This window comes from Octopus bimaculoides, chromosome 16 (genome assembly GCF_046866305.1).
Source record: "Octopus bimaculoides isolate indiv1 chromosome 16, ASM4686630v1, whole genome shotgun sequence".
Classification (NCBI taxonomy): Eukaryota; Metazoa; Mollusca; class Cephalopoda; order Octopoda; family Octopodidae; genus Octopus; species Octopus bimaculoides.
In genome coordinates, this window is record NC_142943.1 from 58,660,628 (window position 1) to 58,685,806 (window position 25,179).

Below are 25,179 nucleotides of genomic sequence, written 5' to 3' on the forward strand. Positions count from 1 at the left end.
GTGGGACTGAACTTGGGACCACGCAAGCTACTTATCACACAGCCACTCCTGCACCTATATAGTAGGCTATAGTAGAAAACGATTGTCCATGGTGCCATGTGGCTGGGAAGCAAACTTCTTACCACACAGCGACGCCTGTGTTTTTTTTTTTTGTTGTTTTTTTCTGTTTTTCTTTTTTTGTTTTCTTTTGTGCTTGTTAGTATGAATGAGACACTTTTGAGAGGTCATATAATCTACCTATGACTATTGAAACTCTTGTTTCATAAACACACCATGCTTCATAGTATGCAGTACTCAACTACTTTAACCTATTTAAGATCATTCTACATGAAACCAAATCTACTAAACTGTAGCTATATAAAACTAAAATTTAAATTAAAATCTTGATCAAATTCCCATGACATATTTGCTATTATGTAATTTCAGTTTGTCTGCACTAGCATGATATCATCATCATCATCATCATCGTTTAACGTCCGCTTTCCATGCTAGCATGGGTTGGACGATTTGACTGAGGACTGGTGCAACCGGATGGCTACACCAGGCTCCAATCTAATTTGGCAGAGTTTCTACAGCTGGATGCCCTTCCTAACGCCAACCACCAATACTAATATATAAGGTTACAGATATTTTACAGATTATTCTTTCATATGTTATGCTTATTTATTTACATTATTTTGAATTAATCATGCATCATTTCATGGCTTCAAGATTTCAATGATGTGATCGTTTATTTTTAGAGTGATATTGTTGAGTAGATGTTGGTCACTCAACTTGCTGGGAGGGAGGGGTGACCTGAATCTTTGAGATCATATTTCTGTTCTTGTTAAAGGAAAATAAAGGAAGGGTTGGAATGCCTGTAATCATAGCTCTGTTTAGCCAGGACTAACTTGGGGGTTAGTCAACATTTTATATGCACGACCGAGACCTTTGGGGATATGCTGTGCTTGAGAAGACCCAACAAGCCAAGTGAGACCATAGCCTGTGGCCTATGCCAGTGGGTGTAACCAGCCCACTTATGAATACCCCTCATTCACTGGACAATAAACTTTACTTGCGAAGACCTAGTGAGGCAAGTGAAATCAAAATCAAAATCGCTGACATGGCCGATGACAGTATTGCCTGATTGGCACTTGTGCCAGTGGAACATTAAAAGCACATCCAAGCATGATCATTGCCAGGGTCACAGATTGGCTCCTCCTGTGCTGGTGACACGTAAAAAGCACCGTTTGAGCATGATTGTTGCAAGCGTCACCTTACAGGCATATGTGCCGGTGGCACATGAAAAACAACATTCGAGCGTGGTCGTTGCCAGTGCCACCAGACTGGCTCCCATGCAGGTAGCACGTAAAAAACACCTTTTGAGCATGGTCGTTGCCAGAACCACCTGACTGGCCCTCGTGCTGGTGGTACGTAAAAGCACCCACTACACTCTAGGAGTTGTTGGTGTTATGAAGGGCATCCCGCTGTAGAAACTTTGCTAGATCAGATTGAGCCTGATGCAGCTTTCTGGGTCACCAGTCTTCAATCAAACCGTCCAACCCATGCCAGCATGGAAAGCAGATGTTAAACGACGATGATGATGAACAACGACACACACATCTGTAGATGTAGGTTTGGCTATATGGTTAAGAGGTTTGCTTCCCAACCACTTGCTTGTGGGTTCTGTCCGATTGTGTAGCACCTTGGGCAAGTATTTTTTAGTATAGCCCCATGCCAGAAGAATGAAAGGCAAAGTTAATCTACTGATGTACTGCATAATGCAAACCATCAAGATAGGTATCGAAGTCCACCATCTCTCCTCACAAGCAATTCAGCAAAGTATTAATGGAAAAACCACACACATCCCCTCAGAGCTGGATAGAATGCGCCAAATGAGGCCTATCAGAGATTAAAAGAGAGCATTCATTGCCACATTGCACCTCAATCACTTGAGCTCATCAAACAACTTTCTTCCTGCCCTTGCTCAGCAAGAAAGTAGGGTAAACAATTTATCCTTTGTGTTTCCAGAATGAGACAATTGGGCACAGTTGTTTGGGCACTCATGATTTGGCACAGCTGACTGGGCATTCAACATGTTTTGGCGATGGCACTTTTAAGTGCTGAAAGCAAATAGACATACATACACATGCATGTGCATGCAGAAATATACACATACAGATAGAGAGAGAAAGAGAAACAAAGTGAGACATTGCAATTCATTAATGGAACATGACTGACATAAATATTCTTTTCTACTCTAGGCACAAGGCCCGAAATTTTGGTGGAGGGGGCCAGTCGATTAGATTGATTCCAGTGCGCAACTGGTACTTAATTTATCGACCTCAAAAGGATGAATGGCAAAGTCGACCTCGGCGGAATTTGAACTCAGAACGTAACGGCAGACGAAATACCGATAAGCATTTTGCCTGGCCTGCTAACGACTCTGCCAGCTCGTTACCTTGACTGACACAAATATTTTCTCTTTCCTGATATGCATAAAGAGAAATAAACAGAGAGAATGAGGGGGAGAAAGAAACATTATGATTTATCAACTGAATATGATTAGCATAAGCACTTTCCTTCTCCTCATACATATAGAGAGGGAGAGGATGAGAAAAACATTAAATTGTCTAATGTTAAATATCAGCATTGAATTAGCGATGCCAAATAGGCAAGACCAAAATGACTGTACCAAAATGGCTGTAGCAAAGCATCATGCCCCCATGCACCAGCTTGGTGGTTAGGGTATTGGACTCATGATCATAAGATTGTGGTTTCAGTTCCTGGACCAAGTGATGCATTGTGTCCTTGAGCAAAACACTTCATTTCATGTTGCTCCAGTCCACTCAGCTGGCAAAAATGAGTAAAGATGAGTGTCCCATCCAAATACAGAATATATATGCCATGAAACCAGGAAACCTGCCCTTGTGAATCGGCTTCACTCAAGGAGGTAACTTTACCTAACTTCACCATGTACCAGTTGTGGTTCATCAGAAATCAAAATATAGCATTTGTTGTTACATGGTACCTCATCCACTTGAGCTTATCAAATAACTTTCCTTGTGCCTTTTTTTTCTTTTCCAGTATACAATAGCACGAGTAATGTATTCTTCAGAAGGCCAATCTCACAACTAGCCTGTCATCTCTGATACATCTTCTGTGCACCTCTTTTAACCAGTTGACGAGCTCCTGCACTACTTTGTAGTTCTCTGTCACTATTTCTTTGCTTAGGCTCCTACACTACTTTGTAGTTCTCTGTCACTATTTCTTTGCTTAGGCTCCTGCACTACTTTGTAGTTCTCTGTCACTATTTCTTTGCTTAGGCTCCTGCACTACTTTGTAGTTCTCTGTCACTATTTCTTTGCTTAGGCTCCTGCACTACTTTGTAGTTCTCTGTCACTATTTCTTTGCTTAGGCTCCTACACTACTTTGTAGTTCTCTGTCACTATTTCTTTGCTTAGGCTCCTGCACTACTTTGTAGTTCTCTGTCACTATTTCTTTGCTTAGGCTCCTGCACTACTTTGTAGTTCTCTGTCACTATTTCTTTGCTTAGGCTCCTGCACTACTTTGTAGTTCTCTGTCACTCTTTCTTTGCTTAGGCTCCTGCACTACTTTGTAGTTCTCTGTCACTATTTCTTTGCTTAGGCTCCTGCACTACTTTGTAGTTCTCTGTCACTATTTCTTTGCTTAGGCTCCTACACTACTTTGTAGTTCTCTGTCACTATTTCTTTGCTTAGGCTCCTGCACTACTTTGTAGTTCTCTGTCACTATTTCTTTGCTTAGGCTCCTGCACTACTTTGTAGTTCTCTGTCACTCTTTCTTTGCTTAGGCTCCTGCACTACTTTGTAGTTCTCTGTCACTATTTCTTTGCTTAGGCTCCTGCACTACTTTGTAGTTCTCTGTCACTATTTCTTTGCTTAGGCTCCTACACTACTTTGTAGTTCTCTGTCACTATTTCTTTGCTTAGGCTCCTGCACTACTTTGTAGTTCTCTGTCACTATTTCTTTGCTTAGGCTCCTGCACTACTTTGTAGTTCTCTGTCACTCTTTCTTTGCTTAGGCTCCTGCACTACTTTGTAGTTCTCTGTCACTATTTCTTTGCTTAGGCTCCTGCACTACTTTGTAGTTCTCTGTCACTATTTCTTTGCTTAGGCTCCTACACTACTTTGTAGTTCTCTGTCACTATTTCTTTGCTTAGGCTCCTGCACTACTTTGTAGTTCTCTGTCACTATTTCTTTGCTTAGGCTCCTGCACTACTTTGTAGTTCTCTGTCACTATTTCTTTGCTTAGGCTCCTGCACTACTTTGTAGTTCTCTGTCACTATTTCTTTGCTTAGGCTCCTGCACTACTTTGTAGTTCTCTGTCACTATTTCTTTGCTTAGGCTAACGGATGCTGCTCTGTGGTTTTGTTTTTTTGTTGCCATTTTTTTTTAAATGCAAAAATGACTGCATGCTCTAATTATCTTGTTAGCAAAAATTTCATCCTACAACTTCCTCTCTGCTTATGTATTTCCTCTGATTGCCAGCATAATTACAGTAATTGTCGCTATTCCTTCATCTCTAACTTCCATTACAGAAAGGCGTCTGTAATCTATGGGCAATAACACAAACCAAACAATTATTCCTCTTGATGTGTGTGTGTGTGCGTGTGCGTGTTTATGCATGATCATTATGTATATGTATGTATGTTTATTGAAATATATATATGTGTGTATATATATTTGTCACCATCATACAAGCAGTGTCATTCATTTCCAATATTCTGTGAAAACACATCTAACCATAAGGAAATATTGCCTTGCCTTGAAACAGGTAGGGGTTCATGGCAGGAAGGGCATCTGGCAGTAAAAAACAAATTTGCCTCCATAAACTTTGTTCAACCAATATAAGTATGGAAAAGTGGACGTTAAAAATGATGATGATGAGAATGATAATGTTTGTGTTTTAGGAGATAATATTCAGTATATATATATCATATTGTATGGGGGAAAAAAAAAAAGAGACATGTCAAAGATAAAAGATGAACAAAAACAACGCGATCAATTGTTGGAACATCTAGTTAATATTTCGATATTGTGATATCTAGTTAATATATTTAAACTAATTGAAATAGCTGCTCTTATCAAACAATATTCTTTATAATGGCAGTAATCAATAGATAAAAATCAATTATCAAATTCTTCTCAATTTTGACATGAATGCTTTTGATCTCCCTCTCTCTCCTTCCTAATACATATATTTTAATATACATATGTATGTATGTATGTGTGTGTGTGTATTTATATATATGTGTGTGTATGTGTGTGTATTTACATCATGTTATATTTACATGTGTGTGTGTTAATGGAAATGAATGGATTGTTCAAAACACATTTCAATAGTGTGGTTTATTCTAAATATGTGGTGCTTCTAGGTTATTTTCCTCTGTATTACTACTATATGTGTGTGTGTAAGGTGGGCCCACTAAGAATCCATAAGTCAGAAAAAATATGCACTCATCTTTCACAATAGAGTGGATATACTAATCGAAATGTACAGTATTATATATTCATTACAGCTGATCAGTTATAACTGCCAACTCTGAAAAGTGCAGGGTTACATAATCAGACTGTTATCTAACATTCTGTTCAACCTCTAGTGCAAAACCAATTGGTAAGATTAGCCCTAATGGATATATAATGCTGTACACTTTGATTAATATATAAAAGATGTGTGTGTGTGTGTGTGCACATATAAATATATTTTTTCTTATGTATGTATATATATATATATGTATATCTTTGTGTGTGATGTTGTGATAGGTACAGACGTTGCTATAAGTGTAGGCATGACTGAGTGATTAAGAAGTTTGTGTTTAAACTTAAATTTGTTGCACCTTGTGGATATATCATCTGACAGCCTTTCATTGACCAGTGCCTTGTTAATAAGATTTGGTAGGCAGAAACTTGACAGTAGGATGTTGTGTGTGTGTATGTGTGTGTTTGTGCATGCATGTTTGTGTGTTTGTTTCTGTACGTCTCCGTCCGCATTGACACCGATTAGGTAGCAGTGATGTTTCTGTCTGTCCCACATAGTATCTTCCACAGCTTGCCTGTTTGACATGCAGCAAACACTGGAATAATGTAACTTTACTTGGAAACGTCCGACTGTAGAATTGTGTTTCATGAAGCCTTGTCCCACTCATGCCAAAACGGAAAACAGCAGATGTAACATCATGATCCTGATGATGATGATGCTGGTGGTGGTGGCACTTGTGATAGTAGTGGTGGTTACATACTTATATTCACATTACATGCATGTCATATATAGGTGTGTGTGTGTATGTACATGTGCTATGTGTACTGTATGTATGTATGTATGTATCTATCTACCTATCTATCTATCTATCTATCACACTCACATATACATATATATAATGAGAGAGAGACTGACGAAGATAAGGCATGCATCATATGTATTTTAATTTAGTGGTATAGACCATTTAAAACGTGCATGTATGTGTGTGTGTGGGTAAATAAATATGGATGTGTGCATATATATGTGTGCGTGTATATATGTATATATAAATATATACGGATGCATGTGTGTGTACATATGTATATATATATGCACACATTCATATATATATATATATATATGTACATATTCAAATGTGTGTATATATATATATATATATATATATATATATATATATATATATATGCATATATACATATGTATACATTCATGCATACATGTATACGTACATGTATATATGCATATATGCACATGTATACATTCATACATATGTATATGTACAAGTGTATATATATATATATATATATATACACACACACACACACACACACACACACACACACACACACACTCATATATATACATATATGCATACATACATACCATTGAATTAATTTCTTTGTTTTCTTTTTCTGTTTATTTCAGTGAATACCGTCAGTTATTTTTTTCGTTGTACATTAACAACCTGTTCATTGATACTCTAAATTCATACAGACGCATACCGACATGTCCCTTGTATCTATGTGCTTTGTGTGTGCATGTGCATGCATGTGTGTGTGCGTGTATTGCACCATTTTCATTAAAAAAAATCAACTTAATTACATCTGAATAATCATTGTTTTTTGGTGGTTTTTTTTTTTTGTTTGTTTGGCTTTTTTTTTCTTCCTCTCTTCTCGTTCTCAAAAGTTATAATTAATTTTGCTACATGAAGGATATGTATATATGTGAGAAATGGTGGTGGGGGCAGTGGGGATTTTGACGGCAGCGATGGTGGTAAAGGTGGCATTGGCAGCAACAGTGGTGGTGGTGATGGTGGTGGTGGTGATGGTATTAGCGAAATTATGAAGGAAATAGGGGGTGCATCTTGATAATAGCGTAAAAGGAAAAACCAGAAGAAAAAAAGTAGTGATAATGAGTAGAGAGGAAAGAGTTAGTGAAACGATACATGAGACGCTAAAACATGTAGAAATATTTTTTTTTTAAAGTAGGGGGAGAGCGTGTGTGTGTGTGTGTGTGTTAGGCTGGTGGAAGAGAGGAGGAAATGTGTGAAGGAATAGATTTGGGAAAGAGAGGATTTGCCTGAAAAATGAGACAGGAGAAACAGAATAGGGAAAGAAGTGTGGAATCTGTGGAGAGATGTGGGGGCGGGGGTAATTAGAGAGATGTAGAAGAAAGAGTTTGAGCTTAGAGGGAGTGGGAGAGAAAGAAAGAGAGAGAGAGAAAAAGGGAGTGGAAGTCTGTGTAGGAAGGGGTAAGATATTAAAGTGTCATTGAAAGTGAGAGGAAGAAAGATGAAACTGGGACAGTGTTGAAGTACCAAAATCAGACAGACTGACTGACTGACGGACAGACTGAGAGACAAATAGATAGATAGATAAATAGAGAGAGAGAGAGAGAGAGAAAGAGAATAGTTAGACTAATGTTAAATTGCTTATATTCAGAGAGATATTGAGAAGGAGGAACATTGAAAGGGAGCTAGAGAGATTAGGTATGATAAAGTGGTCTTATTGAGAGAGAAAGAGACAGATAGACAGACAGACAGACAAAATGAAAGTAAGACTGGGAGATAGAAAGTGATAGCAAATTTGAAAGTGTCATTTTGAGGGAGTTATGGAAAAATTATTGGTGGGTTAGATACAGACAGAGACAGACAGATCTGAACAAAGATAGATATGGAGGGAGAGAGAGAGAAAGACAGACAGAGAGAGGGAGGGCGGGAGAGAGAGAGAGAGAAATTTCCAAAATGCTAGAAAGAGATGGAACTGAAATTAAAGTACAAGAAATAAGAGAAAAATGTAAATAAAGAGAGAGAGAGAGGGATGTAGAGGGATGGAACAATGTGAAAGTCCCATTTTGAATGAAGATTAGATAGATAGATAGATAGAGAGAGAGATCTGTCTGTTGGGTAGTGAAACAGAGATAGATGCATTGATATATATATATATATATATATATATATATATATATCACTATCCATACACATAAACATTGAGAGATAAATAAATATGGGACTAAAATGAGAGAGAGAGAGAGAGAGAAAGAGAGAGAGAACTGAAGCTAAAAGGATTTGAAGAGAAGGGAAAAGAAAGAAAAAGAAAATAAACATTGAAGGAGTGTATCTGTGAAAGAGGGGAGAGAGGGAGGGAGGGAAGGGTATATGAAAGGGGGTTGAAGGGTTTTTTAGGATAGAGTAAGCAACCCCCCCCCCCAAAAAAAAAACAAACAAAAAAAAAAGCCAAAAAGCTACACAGCAAGGAGAGGAAGACAGTTCATTGTGCAACGTCAGTGAAGCTGAGAAATCAGTTATTCGCAGAAGTCAATCAACTGCACAACAGGTTCAATTCCTCCCCACCTCATCACCCCTTCGTATTTACATTGCCTCCATATAACATACTGCTGCTTTTTTTTTTTTTTTCTCTTGCAATAAAACACATTCAGCTATGTGGGGAGACAATGTTGTTATTTTTAATCTAGAAATTTTGGTTTGACGGGGATTGTTTTGGTTTGGCGGGTGTCGTTTTGTAATGGTGGCTACATGAGAGAGAGAGAGAGAGAGATAGACAGAGAGAGAGCATGGGATGGTGAGGGAGTGGAGCAACTTGTTTTTCTTCTTTACTGTTTTTATCGGGGGGGGGGGGGTCAGCCCCTTTTTTCCCCTTATACTACCAGCATCACCCTCACCACCACCACAACCACCATCATCATCATTGTCATCACCATCACCACCATCATCATCATCATTGTCATCATCATCACCACCAGCACCATCATCATGATGTTAAGTACCACCATACCACTGGTATCACTCTGAATGTTCTTTTAACTTCCACCCCCACCCCCACCTGCTACCCACAATAAGAAAATGCTGTTCTAAGGAGGGTTGCTGCCTTGACACTTGTAAACCATTAACCATCAGTGCCACTTGCTGTGCCATTAACCACCAACCGTCCTTACCATTATGGTTGCCTCCTTCTCCTCCTCCTGCAGAGATAGATAGATAGATAGATAGATAGATAGAGGGGGGGTTGCAAAGAGAAAGAGAGAATCTCACATAGTACTCATCACACCACCACCACCTTTAACACCACCACCATCATAACACTACCACTACTACCTTCAGCAACAACACTAGTACTACCACCACCAACAACAACAACAACAACACTAATTCTACCATCACCAACACCACCACCACCGCCAACACTACCACCACCTTTAATTCTACCACCATCACCAACACGACCACCACCACCACCATCACCTACCACCACCTCCATCACCAGCACAGCCACTACTATCACCAACACCACCACTATTGCCAACATTACCACTGCTACTACAGCCACCACTGCTACTACAGCCACCACAGCCATCATTGACAACACCACCACTACCAACACTAGCACCATCACCAATGCTACCACTATCATCACCACTGCTGACACCACCATTGTGATGGATTCTATCAACTTGCTAGAAATAGCAGTTAAATCTCCCTCTCATCATATCCCACTATTTTGACCATAGAAAGCATACATGAAGTCTTGAATACTTCTAGAAAGTGGGGGTGGTCATGGCTAGAATCATTGATCATGGGTCTGTTTGATGAGCTAACCTAGGGTTAAATATCAATACCACAATCACTACTTACTCCACTACCACCACTACCATCTCCATCAATTTCTCCAGCACTATATCATCATCATCATCATCATCATCACCACTACCATAATCCCTGCTAGCTGCAGCAGCAGCAGTAGCAGCAGCACCTGTAGCACCACCATCATCATCTCCAGCACTATAACCATCACCTCCACCACCACCACCATCAATACTACCATCATAACAGCTAGCATCACCACCACCACCACCACCACCACCACCACCACCATCATCAATACTACCATCATAACAGCTAGCATCACCACCACTGCTACTACCAGTAATACTTTTTTTATATATATACTTGTGTGTTTTATACATCATCATCATCATTATCATCACAGCAGTAGCAACAACAATGCCAATTTTTTTTTCTCTATACTATCACTACTACCACTACTTCCTGAAAACTCCATCCCCACCACCACCACCACCACCACCAGCATCAATTTTTGCATCTGTTATTCGCTTTCTTTTTTTTTTTCTGTATCATCATTATTATTATTATTATTATTATTATTATTATTTATTCAAATTTTTTTTTTTCCTTTATATAAATTTCTCCTGATCTGCCAATATCTATCTAGTTTGATTGTGACTAGGACTCTACAGCAACTGAGCATTTTGGGTGGTTTATATATTATATTATATTATATTATATAGTTGTTTTGTTTGTTAGTTCTTTACTTTCTCCTCTTCACTGTGTGTGACATGCTGCTCACAGACACAGCAGTGATCCTACCAAGTTAATCTTTATTCCGCTGTGCTCGTGTGTGCATGGCTTATGTATGCATACCTTAACTGTCCTGAGAAGATGGAGTGCAGATCACTTGGAACGTGGCAGTGGAAAACGCAGATATTCGAGCTATTTAAACATGAAGTATGTTGTTTTGTCTCTTTCTCTTTTACTTTCTCTCTCTCTCTCTCTCTCTCTCCTTTTGTTTCAAGGAATTAAGTTGATTAGTTTCATTAAGCTGATTAATTAATTTTTTTTGGATTTAGATGTAAGCAATCCCATGTGTATTTATTTCCTGAGGACTGTTGTTTGTTGGTTTGTTTGTTTGTTTTTACTTTATTTGATCATGTGTCACCCCCCTCCCACCATATCACACGACACACCTACTTGACCAAACTTCAGCCAAATATTATCTATATTTTTATTAATCACCACCACCACCACCACCACCAATTCACTGCTGCCACCTTCACCCTTTTTTTGAATGGTGCAGTGAGGGGTGGATGTGTTGGAAGTAATATAAACCCAGGCTGTTCAACAGACTCTAATAATAATACTTATGTTTGCAGGAATGTATTTTCTGCTCTCACATGAATTGGTGTATTCTTAGACACTACTCACCTGCTGTTCTAACACAAGTAAAAAAAAATATATAAAAGAAAATTTTTAAAAAAAGCAAAAATTCTTGTAAAGAAAATCTACCTCTTCTAAATATTGTATGAAGTTCAATATAACACAGAAAACAAAAAGAAAAAGTTTTTTTTGTCTCTTTTTAATTTTTTTTTTTTAGAATCTGTTACGGTACAATGATTGTTGTTATATATAATAATATAATACTAGTAACATACTGGAAATTACTAAAATTTATGCATCATCCTTGTTTTGATAGGTGAGCCATTCAAAGATGCATAGTGATTTTTATTTGTTTTCTTTTCTCACACTAAACTCTCACAGGTGTTCAACTAATTAGATATACCATATTTACTTGTGCTTAAGTTGCACTGGTGCATAAGTTGTACCTTTAGTGTTAAATTTTGGTACAGAATTTTTTTTTTCCCTTCACAGTTTTATTTCTGTTCCATATGTAAGTCACAAACCTAGGGGTTTGTTTTTTTTCTCGGTTGAAATGAAATATAAAAACAGTGCAGTATATACACATGCAGGAGTGGCTGTGTGGTAAGTAGCTTGCTTACCAACCACATGATTCCAGGTTCATTCCCACTGCGTGGCACCTTGGGCAAGTGTCTTCTACTATAGCCTCGGGCCAACCAAAGCCTTGTGAGTGGATTTGGTAGACGGAAACTGAAAGAAGCCTGTCGTATATATGTATATATCTATGTGTGTGTATATATGTTTGTGTGTCTATGTTTGTCCCCCCAACATCACTTGACAACCGATGCTGGTGTGTTTACATCCCCGTAACTTAGCGGTTCGGCAAAAGAGACCGATAGAATAAGTACTAGGCTTACAAAGAATAAGTCCTGGGGTCGATTTGCACGACTAAAGGCAGTGTTCCAGCATGGCCGCAGTCAAATGACTAAAACAAGTAAAAGAGTAAAAGAGAGTATGTAAATGTAAATACGGTGCTTTATAATAAGTTTGAAACACCGACCGTGTGTTTCTCACCAAATTACTGTTTAAGGAGTCAGTACCTAACACCAAGTCTGCCCTGGTCGAGCTGACTTACAATCCAAGGTATTCCACCTGTGTCCACTCTAACTTTATTCTCCGGGTTGGGAGCCATGAGGCAGGTGTCATCAGACACTGTCAGCATTGTAGTAGCATGTCTGCTTCCCAGTCATTTCAACCTGCCTGGTTCCCTCTAAGGATACTCTTCACCAAGTGTCTGAGGCAACGAGTGTGTTCACTGTGAAACAAATTGATTGTGACTTGGACTCTATGGCAGCTGAACATTTTGGGTGTTATATATTATATTATATAGTTGTTTTGTTTGTTAGTTTGGAGTGGACACCACCAGAATAACATTCTCCAATGTGTTCTCTTCGAAAACGGTAGGGTAGAATGTAATTTGAGAGAGATTTAACTGTTATTTCTACCAGGTTGAGTAATAACATAGCAGCTCTCTCATTAAGCTCATCATTAACGAGTATTTTATTATAGTAATTACCACATAACATTTTACCTGGGTAAATGAAATGGAATATTTGTTATATTGATTTTATAATTTCTCTTAATTAGTGAAATTTCTTTACTGAAACTTTATTCAATAATTTTAGTTCCCTTATTTTCTCTATTCATCTGTTCCCATAACTTTTCCTAATTTTTATTGATATTAAGCTTTTTCGTTAAAGAAATAATCACTGATATTTAATGAAACCCTTGAGAGTCATTCTTCATCTAATTATTCATGTTTATTCTTAAAGTTACAATTTACATACTGAACGTCTTAACCCCTTGATATCAACCTGCTTGAGACTGCCCTGTTTTATGGTAAAAACTTCCTGTTTTAAAAGGATTTAAATTAAAACCTTCCATCAAAATATCACATTAATTTGTTTCACAAAGCAGATTAATAATGACAAAATTATTTCATTATATATCAGTCATTATAATTTTTTTTAATGAAAAAGCTTAATATCAACAAAAATTAGGGAAAGTTATAGGAACAGATGAATAGGGAAAATGAGGGAACTAAAACTTGAATAAAATTAACTGAAAGAATCTGTATATCTTTGCTAAAATAGTTCAACGTTTTTGATTGACCATTTGGCTTCTATAACTTGTTTTGTGTTTTACAATCATCATCATCAACACTGTTGTGGTCTTTATCGTCATTAGCATGATGATGATCATCATCAGCATTATTATAAACCAGGTTTCAAACACCAAGTTAATCTCTGTGATGAAATAGAATAGAAAGTGACAAGTTTACATAAGTGGCTCTGCTCCTTGGCTTGTGATGAGGGATTAATAATGTTGTTGTTACTTAGCTTCAAGTCAACCCTGACTGAATAGTTCTGTGATTAAGGGTATTCTACCTGGGGTTTTTTTTGGGGGGGGGGGGGGTCCCATATGTACTGGAACCTATGATTACACTATCCAACATATCCATTTGTAAAACAGTGAGATATGATTTAAGGGAAAATTTGACTGCTATTTCTAGCTGGTCGAGTGACCACATAGCTATTGATATTTAGTGGCTGCCTAGCCTTACCCCTATCTGAGTAGCTAGAAATAAAATGCCCTGTACTTCTGTACTTTGTTTCTTTAAAGATCAGACTGCTCTTTATATATGTTTTTTTGTTTTCATTAATTACACCCTCTGGAGGCGCAATGGCCCTGTGGTTAGGGCAGTGGACTCGCGGTCATAGGATCATGGTTTCGATTCCCAGACCAGGCGTTGTGAGTGTTTATTGAGCAAAAACACCTAAAGCTCCACAAGGCTCCGGCAGGGGATGGTGGCGAACCCTGCTGTACTCTTTCACCACAACTTTCTCTCACTCTTTCTTCCTGTTTCTGTTGTGCCTGTAATTCAAAGGGTCAGCCTTGTCACACTGTGTCACGCTGAATATCCCCGAGAACTACGTTAAGGGTACACGTGTCTGTGGAGTGCTCAGCCACTTGCACGTTAATTTCACGAGCAGGCTGTTCCGTTGATCGGATCAACTGGAACCCTCAACATCGTAAGCGATGGAGTGCCAACAACAACACCCTCTAATTGACCTTAGTAGGTGGCCAATGACCTCTTACAGCAGTCATCATCATTATCACCACGATTATCATTATTGCCATCATGTGGCACTTGGAAACTGCATGGAAGTTCATTGGATGAAGTAAAGTTGTATAAAAAAATCCTATCTTGTCAAACAAAATGAGTATCACACTGGTTCTGTTTAGGGGTTATGTTATAGATAAAAATATCTGTGGAATAGAAGCAAATAAAGCACTCACTACTTTGGGAAGTGTGTTATATTATTTATTGGGTGACTGATTTACATTTCTTCTCTGCACATAACAAAACTTACCTGAAGATGTGACCCTTCTCATAAGAAAAAGTGTTTTGTAATGTTAGATATCATCTTCATAATAGTGTGTCAAGGATAAGTCCTCCCTATGTGTACCAGGTTTGTTTTACAGGCATTGGTGATTATGGATTTCCATGCCAAAGTCTGAAGATGCATGATTTTTCTTAGGAACAATAGATACATAAGTAGTTTCATGTTACCTTTTGCCAGTATATTTGCAGTTAATTGAGCCAGGCTCCTACTCTTCCAAGCTTACCCTTGAGGCATGGGGCCAATTTAACCATTAAGTAAGGAAACTGGTTAATGTGACATCTGAGCATGTCCACATATTGGTGGGCCTGTGTGACATATGTCAAGGAGCCAGCCCTTCTCCAAATCCTATATGTTAATATCCATAGGGTCATATTCTGCTATTTCACCCACAACTGGCACAAACCTCAAATTTTGATCTATGCAAAAATCAACCCATCTTCAACATTACTGGTTATAATAAATATGAAATAATTGAACGGATATGATAATTGGACAACCAATATGTCGTGGGTTCAAATCCACTGCAGGTATTTCATTGCACCATTCAGCAGTGAAATCATTTCTGTCAGTCTCAGTTCTCTAAATTACCAATCAAATGATCTGAGAATGGTAACTTGTGGTAAACTGGATGATATGTTTGTTAAACCCTACCAGGTTGTCTTTTATTCAAACCCTATCTAGAATGACATTGTGTCATCATCACCATCATCATCATTTAACGTCCTTGTTTCCATGTTGGTGGCCAACTGCAATGTTCTTGCAAAAATCTTCACTTACAATGCATGGGTCAACATAAAGCTATAGCAGAGGACAACTTGCCAGAGTGCCAGTTGGTGGTATCAAACCTGGAACTGCATGATTGCAAACTAAACAGCTATGTTTACATCACTTTGTTGGCCTCCTGTGTTTTATGTTCTTCCATAGTTCAAGTGATTCTGTCTGTTGGGTGTAATATATTGATCATGCTGTGATTGCTGTCAATGGAGCTTTTAGCACTTGTAGATTATATACATATACATATATATCAAATCTGTGTTATATTATATGTCTAACTCTGCACTGATTTATTACAACAGAAGTGCCCATTGATTGTAGTTGCTGAGGAAATTGAAATAACCAGTCTCTAAAATGTAGAACTATACATTAATAATAAATTGCAATCAACTACCAGAACATGAACTATGAAGATTAGCATTCTGTCATGACTGGTAAAACCAATTTCAGTGACAGGCCTCACATATTTCTCAGTTTAGCATCACCACCTGGTCTTTAGGTGCTTTTAGTTTGTGTAGCAGGTCTTCCCACATGGGTTCAACACCACCAAGATCCAACTACAGAGCCTCTACATGATCATTCAACCTGCAAGAAGTAGTAACCAAACATCCTTCAAATCACAAGTTTTAAGAAAAGGCAAAATATATGGGATAATGTAGTGCTAGGTACATCAACATTGCTTTTTGCATCTGCTTTTTCATGTTGACTTGGCTTATATGGGACTTTTTGATGCAGTGTTTTGCAACTACATACCATTTCTGATAGCAACTATTTTAGATGCCTTCTACAACATGCTAAGAAGACACATTAGAATGTGTATGGTAGTTTCAAATACATTGTGTGAAAAATATAAATGATAGAACGTAATTGTAGTGTGGAAGATATAAATTAACTATTCAGAAACACACAAAGACCATTAACTTTACTTAACCCTTTGGAGACGGAGCCTTGCTTGGAGTTTCAGTGCCAAGAAGACTGATCCCTTTTCACAAGCCCTACAGTATGCATGCACTTATTTTTTTAAAAATTATAAAAAATAAAGTAATTACTTTACATATTTAAAACTATACATATTGTTGTAGGAAATTGAATGAACTAATACAATCTTTGCCATTTGACTTTTCAGACGCTAGATTGGCTCTGTCATCTCCTAAGGGTTAAACATTTATTTGTAATTGGATGACAAAATTTTCACCACTCAAAACTGCAACCTGTTCGCTGGCAAAAATTTCAACACCATATTACAAATAAATATTTAAGTGAAGTTAAGAGTCTTCCTGTGTTTCTGAATGGTTATCTTTTATCTTCCATGCTGCAATCACTTTAGACTCTGCATGTGATCTTAGATCAAAACACTTGCTTTGCAAGTACATTTCTGTAATGATGGGATGACTGAGGCTGAAATGTCTTGACCAGAGGTCTGATTGGTCAGAACTTTTTGTGAGGCAAAGCAACACCACCACCACCACTATGACCACCATATGACCCTTTGGTGCAAGTGTTCAGACCAAAATCATGATTCTCTCTTGGCCCTTGATTTTTCTGTAGATTTTTCAGGTTAGACATCTTCAACATTAGACTCGCCAATCTTGGAAGAAGGTTTTCTAAAGTCATAGAACTGCTTCCTCTATTTTCCCATAGACATTGCTCACTACCTGGAAGAACAGACAAAATGTTGACCTCTCAGTAGCCCAACACTCTCAGCTGTCATAGAGCATCTATTTATTAACCATTTCACTGAGGAATTAAACATTATGGTTCTTCCAGCAATGATGTTAATTATCTACCAAAAAAATAAAATTGATACTTTCTGTAAGTCATACTTGACTTATCTCAACAGAAAATAGCTTCAAGCATGACATTCCACAAAGAACGCTGGATTGGTTTATAAAACTACTTTCCACAGATAAGGGTAATGGAATTTTGGATATATCTGCTTTCTGCTGTCACAGGGTTGAACACTAAGGATCTTTTCTCTCTCCAGACAGCTTCACTATATTTTGATTGGTGTATTTTCTACTTTTATAGTCTGGAATAGAAAAAAGAAAAAAAGAATTGTAAGATTACAATTGATTAAGAGAGACTTTGTGCTTAATTCTTGTTTTATATTAATGTATTAAATGAACAAATAAGAAACCAGTCATGAATAGAACACATATTTGGGTTTAGTGTAGTTGATATTGCAAGAACATCTTCGGGATTGATTCATTTGACAGACAATTCTTCAAGGTAGTGCCCCAGCATGGCCACAGTCTAATGGCCAAAACAAGTAAAAGATTCACACAGGAAATAATTAAAGGGAACATTGCATATGGCAGAAGTCATTGCCTTCTTTGATCATCAGCGGATGAACATGATAACTTTAACCCTTTAGCACTCAGATTATTCTATCAAATGTAAAGCTTATGTATTCACACCATTTTAGATTAATCATGCATTATTTCATGGCTTTGAGATTTCAATGATGTGATTATTTTATTTTTAAAATAACACTGTTAGGTAGCTATGAAAGACCATATCTGACCAGTTAGAAGATAAAACGTAGAATATTTTGGCCAGATACGGCTGGTTGAAACACTAAAGGATTAAGTATCTTTTTCTGCTTATTTCTTCATTTCTTTCTCTTTCTTTTTATTTATATACTTTTTGGCAGTTGTTAGGTCATTGTAGTTGACTACTGAACTATTACATCACAGTCTGTGAACAAAAGCATCATTAATTACAGGTTTCCAATAAACTAATCACCATTTCACTGAATTTCTGGTTGTGAGAGTAGCAAGAGAATATCTGTAATTTGGTGCAACAGACATATTTTTTTCTTTTTTTTTTGCACGTATGACTTTATTCAAAGAACATTTTTGCATTTTGTATTGATATTTATCTCCTTTGCCAATTTACATCAGCAAAATATACACCCATACTTATGTATTCAATAAGTTTCTGTATAGTTTCTATCTACCAATTTCTACATACAGGGTATTGGTCAATCCAAAGCTATATCAGAAGACACGTGCCTAAGGCGCCATGCAGCAGGATTGTACCCAGAACAATGCGATAACTAAGTGAACTTCTTAACCACACAGCTAATCTTGCACTTCAGAGGATTTCAATGAATCAAACTGATAATCCTAATCTTTAATCTAGTCAGTCATTTTCGTTTGTCTGGTGTAACAGTGAATTGCAGTGTTGACACACTGTGGATCGTCATAAACTAAAAAAAAATTTTTTTTACCTCAATCCTAGCTAAAAGATACAGAAAACGTTACTGGAAGTTGTTTGGGGAAATTAAACATCAAAATTCTAGTGTAGCTTAATCTCCAACACAAAAATGAGGTTATGAGTCATTAGTATGTGTCCTTCCAGATCTCAGAGAATTTTTCTTCTGTTCTGAAAATTTACCATTCTTTTTTCTGTTGCTTTATTTAAAGAAACATCATCACCATAAGCTGCAGTTTTAGCATCAACATCTTAATTCTATCTCCATGGACATTGAGCACATGTTGGGTGTATACCTATATGTATTACATTTTTGCATGTTGATATACATTCATATATGACTGCTCTGGTTGGGTCATGCGGTGCATATGGAGGAGAACAGCTGCATAAAGAAGTGTTGAGCTCTAACTGTGGTGGGAACATGTGGAAAGGGTAGACTCAGGACAACATAAGACAAGGTGGTGAGAAAGGATCTTCAGATGCTGGGCCTCACTGAGGAAATGACACAGGACTGGGAGATGTGGTGATTTGCTGCACTTGATTAGACACGCAGAGTTAAGTAATATCGCTGTCTTCCACACATATAAGCGTGTCCTTTCAAGTGTTGGTGCTGCATAAATGCACCCAGCACTCTGTTAAGTGGTTGGCATTAGGAAGGGTATCCGGTCATAGAAACCATGCCACAACAGACAATTGCCATCCAGACAGCTCCGTGCAGGCCAACTCTATGTCAAACCGTCCAACCCATGCAGACTTTAAACCAGTGGTTCCCAAAGTGAGCGGTGGAAAGTTCCTAGGGGGCATTGAAGAAAAGTGGGGCAATAATGGCGTAGAAATTCATGTAAAAATTGGGGTGATAATGGGGTAGTGATTCATGCAAAAATTAAGGCATGTAAAAACAACAAAATAATGGGTTCATTAAGTTAAGTTTTATTTGTGAAATACAGTTGCTTTGAATTTGCTTCAGAAAGAGGTTTATGTTTGTGATGGTTAGTTGGGATGGGGGCATAATAATGTAGCCTGAGTGACAAGGGGGCAGTAGCCCATAAAAGTTTGGGAACCACTGCTTTAAACGATGATGATGATACCAAATTGACTGACAAGGCATGAGTTAGTCCAAAGTTATAGTAGAAGACACTTGTTCAAGGTGCTTCCCCTTTATGGAAATTTGATTTTAATTACAATTGAAATCTGAACAGAATGTTTATACAGGTGTGTGCCTATATGTGTTTACATACTTGTGGTGTATTTGCAGGATTTTTGAGTGTGTGAGAGGTGGTGTATTTTTATATATATGGTTGAAGGTATTACTCATGTGTAATTTAGGTACATGTATTTGTGTGTGTGTGTGTGTGTGTGTGTGTGTGTTTATATAAATGTGTAAGGTTGTGGTTTTAGGTGTACATGTGATGTAATTTTATGTATTTGTCTGTGGTGTATGTGAGAGAGAGCATGATTACAGTAATGTGATTGTATTCAATTCATATTCAATACAATGTATTGTATATGTACATAGTTTATAACATTACTTTTAGTTGTAGTGCCTGAAATCTGCCTTGACTAAACAAACTTATAATCAAAGCTATTATAATAGTTACCATTATACAATTTATTTTAGGTACAGTGTATCTGGGACTACATTATATAATGTATCCCTTTTGTTTAAAAGATGACAGGGTGTGGTTTATTGTATATGTACATAGTATATAACAGTTTTAGTTGTGCTTGAAATCTTCCCTGACTAAACAAACCTATGACCAAAGTTATTCTAACAGTTACCATCATACAATTTATTTTAGGCACAATGTATCTGGGACTACATCATATAATGTATCCCTTTTGTTTAAAAGATGACAGGATGTGGTTTAGTTGCTATTTTTATTAAGTAGCCTGATAGAATTCCCTCATTGGTTTATCTAGTTTCTATCATCCATATGTGTACTGTGATGACCTGTAATCAAGTTTATTTTTAACTCATAGCAATCTAGATGAGTGTGAAGCGTATGTACTCTATAACCTCTATTATTATCACTTAGATATTGACTAATATCTAGTATGATTGAACCTAAGATCAGACCATCTTGACTTTTTTTCAGTCTGGAAAATGTGAATCACCTTCACCTTTAATCAGTTTTATTTACTGTGACTTCTACAACAGATCAACATTAAAACCTTTTAGCCAGCCAAGATGTTTCCATCCTTAAAAGCCCAAACGAACATTTCAGAATACAGATCGCATTTAACATTTATTGATAGAAACAGAATGACTTTTCAACCTGTTAACTTAATGTTTTCTGTTCTCATACATTTTTAAGCAGCTTGTTTTGTTGTTTTTGTTTTGCTTTGTTTTTCTTCCCTACCATTCGCCATCTGATGCTGAATTAGTCATATTTATTTATGTGCATGTCCTTAGGCTAGTATTGAAAAAAACCCAAAATAAATAAATAAATAAACACCGCCCTGCCTCCTTACTTAGCATAGCCCAAGGGCTCCTATGATTTCTTTTCCTATTAGGCTACATTTGAAACATGGTGCTTTATAAAACAAAATAGAATCCTCCACCCTCCAAAAAAAACGAAAAAAAAAAAATGGAAAAAAAGCAAGAATAATAGCCTGGGAAGTCATTCCAGAGGAATTAATAATAATAGTGCGTCTCTGAAATTTAGGCAGCATATAGATTTTAGTTTTGTTTCCATAGCAACAAAGCAACAGACCACACTTAACTATCCGAGACATTTATTTATGCATTTATTTAATGCTATTCCATTTCCATCTCAAAAATAGAAATCAAACAAATTGAATTCCAGAATATGCTGGAATAAATTGATATCACAAAGTCAGTACATATGCTTGCCTCAGAAGCATGCTAATTGAAGGGGAAGCTGGAGCCTCTCTACATGGCCACTTATGCCTGTTAGAAATAGCAGCCAAAAAAAAATCTCTCTCTCTCTCTCTCAAATCATATATTAGCTTCTCAAGACTGCATTGGATAATAAAGTCTGAGATCAACTATGTTGGAAAAGATGAGATGGTCATGACTAGAATGGCTTTCATTTTATAACTCTGCTTTGCCATGGCTGAGCTGTGGATAAACATACTTGCTTCAGAAGCATTCTAATGGAAGGGGAAGTTGGAGCCTCTACATGGTCAATCTTGCCTGTTAGAAATAGCAGCCAAAAATCTCTCCCTCTCAAATCATATACTAACTTCTCAAGACTACATTGGATAATAAACTCCAAGATCAACTACATTGGAAAAGATGGGATGGTCATGGTTAGAATGCCTTTCTTCATAACTTTGCTTTGTCAGAACTGACCTGGGAATAAACAACAACACTACCAACAATCAAAAATATGCTAATTGAACCATTAATATCTTCTCTACATTATTTCTAGTCTTTGTGTGTGTTTCAAAGTTGTTTCCACTTCATGTCCCTAAATCATAATTTATTCCCCTCCTAGATTTTATCACGTCAGAAATTTACAGTTCTTCACTCAGTAGCATTGGTATGAAATATCCATGGTGGAAACCTATTATACTTTCCAGCATTGATTTTCATAATAGACTGTTTGTTATAAGGATGAATGCATCTAATGTACTTTTATTTTAATTTTTCTTTTTTTTTTTTTTCGCTACTGGTTCATCAAGCCAAATGAGGGGGAACTTTCTGCGTACCTATTCAGTCCACTAGAAATAGCAACCAAATCTCTCTCGGATCACACCATAACATCTTAGGAAGACAAATATAGCTAGCATACATTAGATAAACGTGGCTCTAGATACTCCATGCCTTAAAAAAAAAAAATAAAAGTAAACCTGGATGGGCATGACTGGGACGCCTTTTATCATAGGTCTGCTCAGTCAAGCTGACCTGGAACTAACCAACAAAGCCCTACTTCATCTTTGCCCCCTCCCACTTCATCTTACTGCCTCCCACATTATTATCCTTTGGTATGCCCTCTTTTGCTATCCCCTCTTCTTCAAAACTACCCCCACCTACTTCTTCCTCTTTTATGCCTTATACTTCTACTTTTTCCTTCTTAACTCCTCTTGTTGTTTTGATTTCTTTTTACATTCTCACTGCTCCATCTCCTCCTTGTTGCCATTCTATAAAATCAGTTTTTCACCGAACTATCTGCCGCAGCGATCTTGTTGTGACATCTCCCATCACAAAGTAACCTCTCCCGCGGATAAGCATAACAGTCATCTCCGGTTCCATCCACAGAACAATAATAGAATGTCATTACGAATGCAAGACAGAGAGAGAGAAACCAAATGAGTGAGTGAAGAATATGATCTGATGGATGAGGAAGAGGATATTGTAAATCTGGGAAAGATTTGATTAAAGATTGAGAGATGATGTTAAATGTAATAAGAAGTAACAGCAGATGTGCACGCATGCATGTACGCACACACAGACACTTATATACATATATGATAAGCCATTTTATTTTATTTATCTTGCAAGTTACTCGGGTGACCCTGCCAGTGATGGTGCCATGCAAAAAGTACCAGTGATGGTGCCACATAAAAAACACTTCTGCTGGTGCCATGTAAAAGGCACCAGCACTGGTGTTAGCACCACATAAAAAGCACTGGTGTTGGTACCACATAAAAAAGCACTGGTATTGGTACCACATAAAAAAGCACTGGTGTTGGTACCACATAAATAGCATCCAGTCCACACTGTAAAGTGGTTAGTGTTTCGAAGGGTATCCAGCTGTAAAAAGAAAAAAAAAAAAACCATGCCAAAACTGACCTTGCCTGTGCTGGTGCCATATAAAAAGCACTCAGTCCACTCTGCCCAGTGGTTGGTGTTAGGAAGGGCATCCAGCCATAAAAACCATGCCAAAACAGACAGCAAAACATGGTGCAGTCTTCCACCTAGCCAGCTCCTGTCAAACCGTCCAACCCATTCCAGTATAGAAAGCAGATGTTAAATGATGATGATGATGATAGTGATTTGAGGGAAGTTTTTACTGCTATCTCTAGCAAGTTGAGTGACCACATAAAGAACAGAGGGTTTCTTGGTAATGATGGTCTTAGTGCAAGTTGGTGGCAACATTTAGTGATGCTGGTGATGGTAATGATGATGATGATGATGGTGTTGCATGTAAAAATGTATGAAACTACAACTCCATTGTGTATCATATTGTCAAATAGCAAAAGAAAGAAAGAAACGGTTATTTTACACAAGTCACGCAACAAACACCTTTCTATGACTATCAAACAATGCATTTTGAAATACAATAACAATTCCCGGACTATACAATAGTAATTCTGGCCACACTGGAAAACTGCCCAGACATGTTTAGGAAAAATAAAAACCCCATTTAGTTGGCATTGCATGTGTTTTGGCAAATACATTCACTTGCTTCAATATCGGTCGGTGTAATATATAATAATGTCAAAGAACATAATCTAATTCTTCATAATGTCAATTCTCTGCCAGAAATATCAGCTTCTCTTTGGAAACAGTGGCAATATTTTTGTACCAGATGTAAAATTTATTTTGGTCAGATATGCAACATGCAACCCTTAATGGTTTCCTATTTCACCAAGAGAATTCTATTTTTTTTTTTTTTAATTAATGGCAATTTATTGCATTTGGAACAAGAGTAATAATAATTCTTTCTATGAGAGGAACAAGACCTGAAATTTGTGGGGAGGGATCTACATTGGTTACTTCAACCTCTATACTCAACTAGGGGTTATTTTATCCACTCCAAAAAGATGAAAGGCAAAGTCAATTTCAGTAGAATTTGAACTCGGTGTTTAAAGATAGATGAAATGCTGCCAAGTACTTTGTCCGATGTTCTAACAATTCTGCCAGTCCAATAGCAACAACAACAAAATTAATAATAATAATAATAATAATAAATGCCCTGATGCAGTACTAGGCAGTGACTCTCATGGTTTCTGATCTTAACATTGTTTTGTCTTGGTATAAAATATGGGCTACAAAAAAAAAAATTCTGCTCAATGCCACAGATTTGCTTGTCAGTTGTTTGACCTTAATCAGTTGAGCGTGTCCCTTAGTAGCTCACAATATGTGCATCTCTGATCATGAGCAGAAGTAGTGGGGGAGCATAGCCATGTGTTGAGAGGAATTTTGGGGGGTTTGGATAATTCACCTTTGGAAACATAGGTGTTTTATTCAACATCCTTAAACAACCCTTATTCAAGGACCTTTTGAGTGGCATGGGCTACTTGACCTGAAGAAAATTCGGATCTTTTTTAAAACGGGGGCCACATTTTTCATTAATGTTTTACA

General features: G+C 37.3%; 1 long non-coding RNA gene across 1 annotated transcript in view; it reads right to left on the reverse strand.

Annotated features, from left to right (window-relative positions):
* Positions 1–14,816: 14,816 nt before the first annotated feature.
* Positions 14,817–25,179, reverse strand: part of LOC106877884 (uncharacterized) — a 28,928-nt gene continuing 18,565 nt past the window's right edge. Inside the window, exon 2 of the long non-coding RNA XR_001410429.3 lies at positions 14,817–17,718. This is a non-coding gene — a long non-coding RNA (uncharacterized LOC106877884). The remainder of the gene's footprint in view (positions 17,719–25,179) is intronic.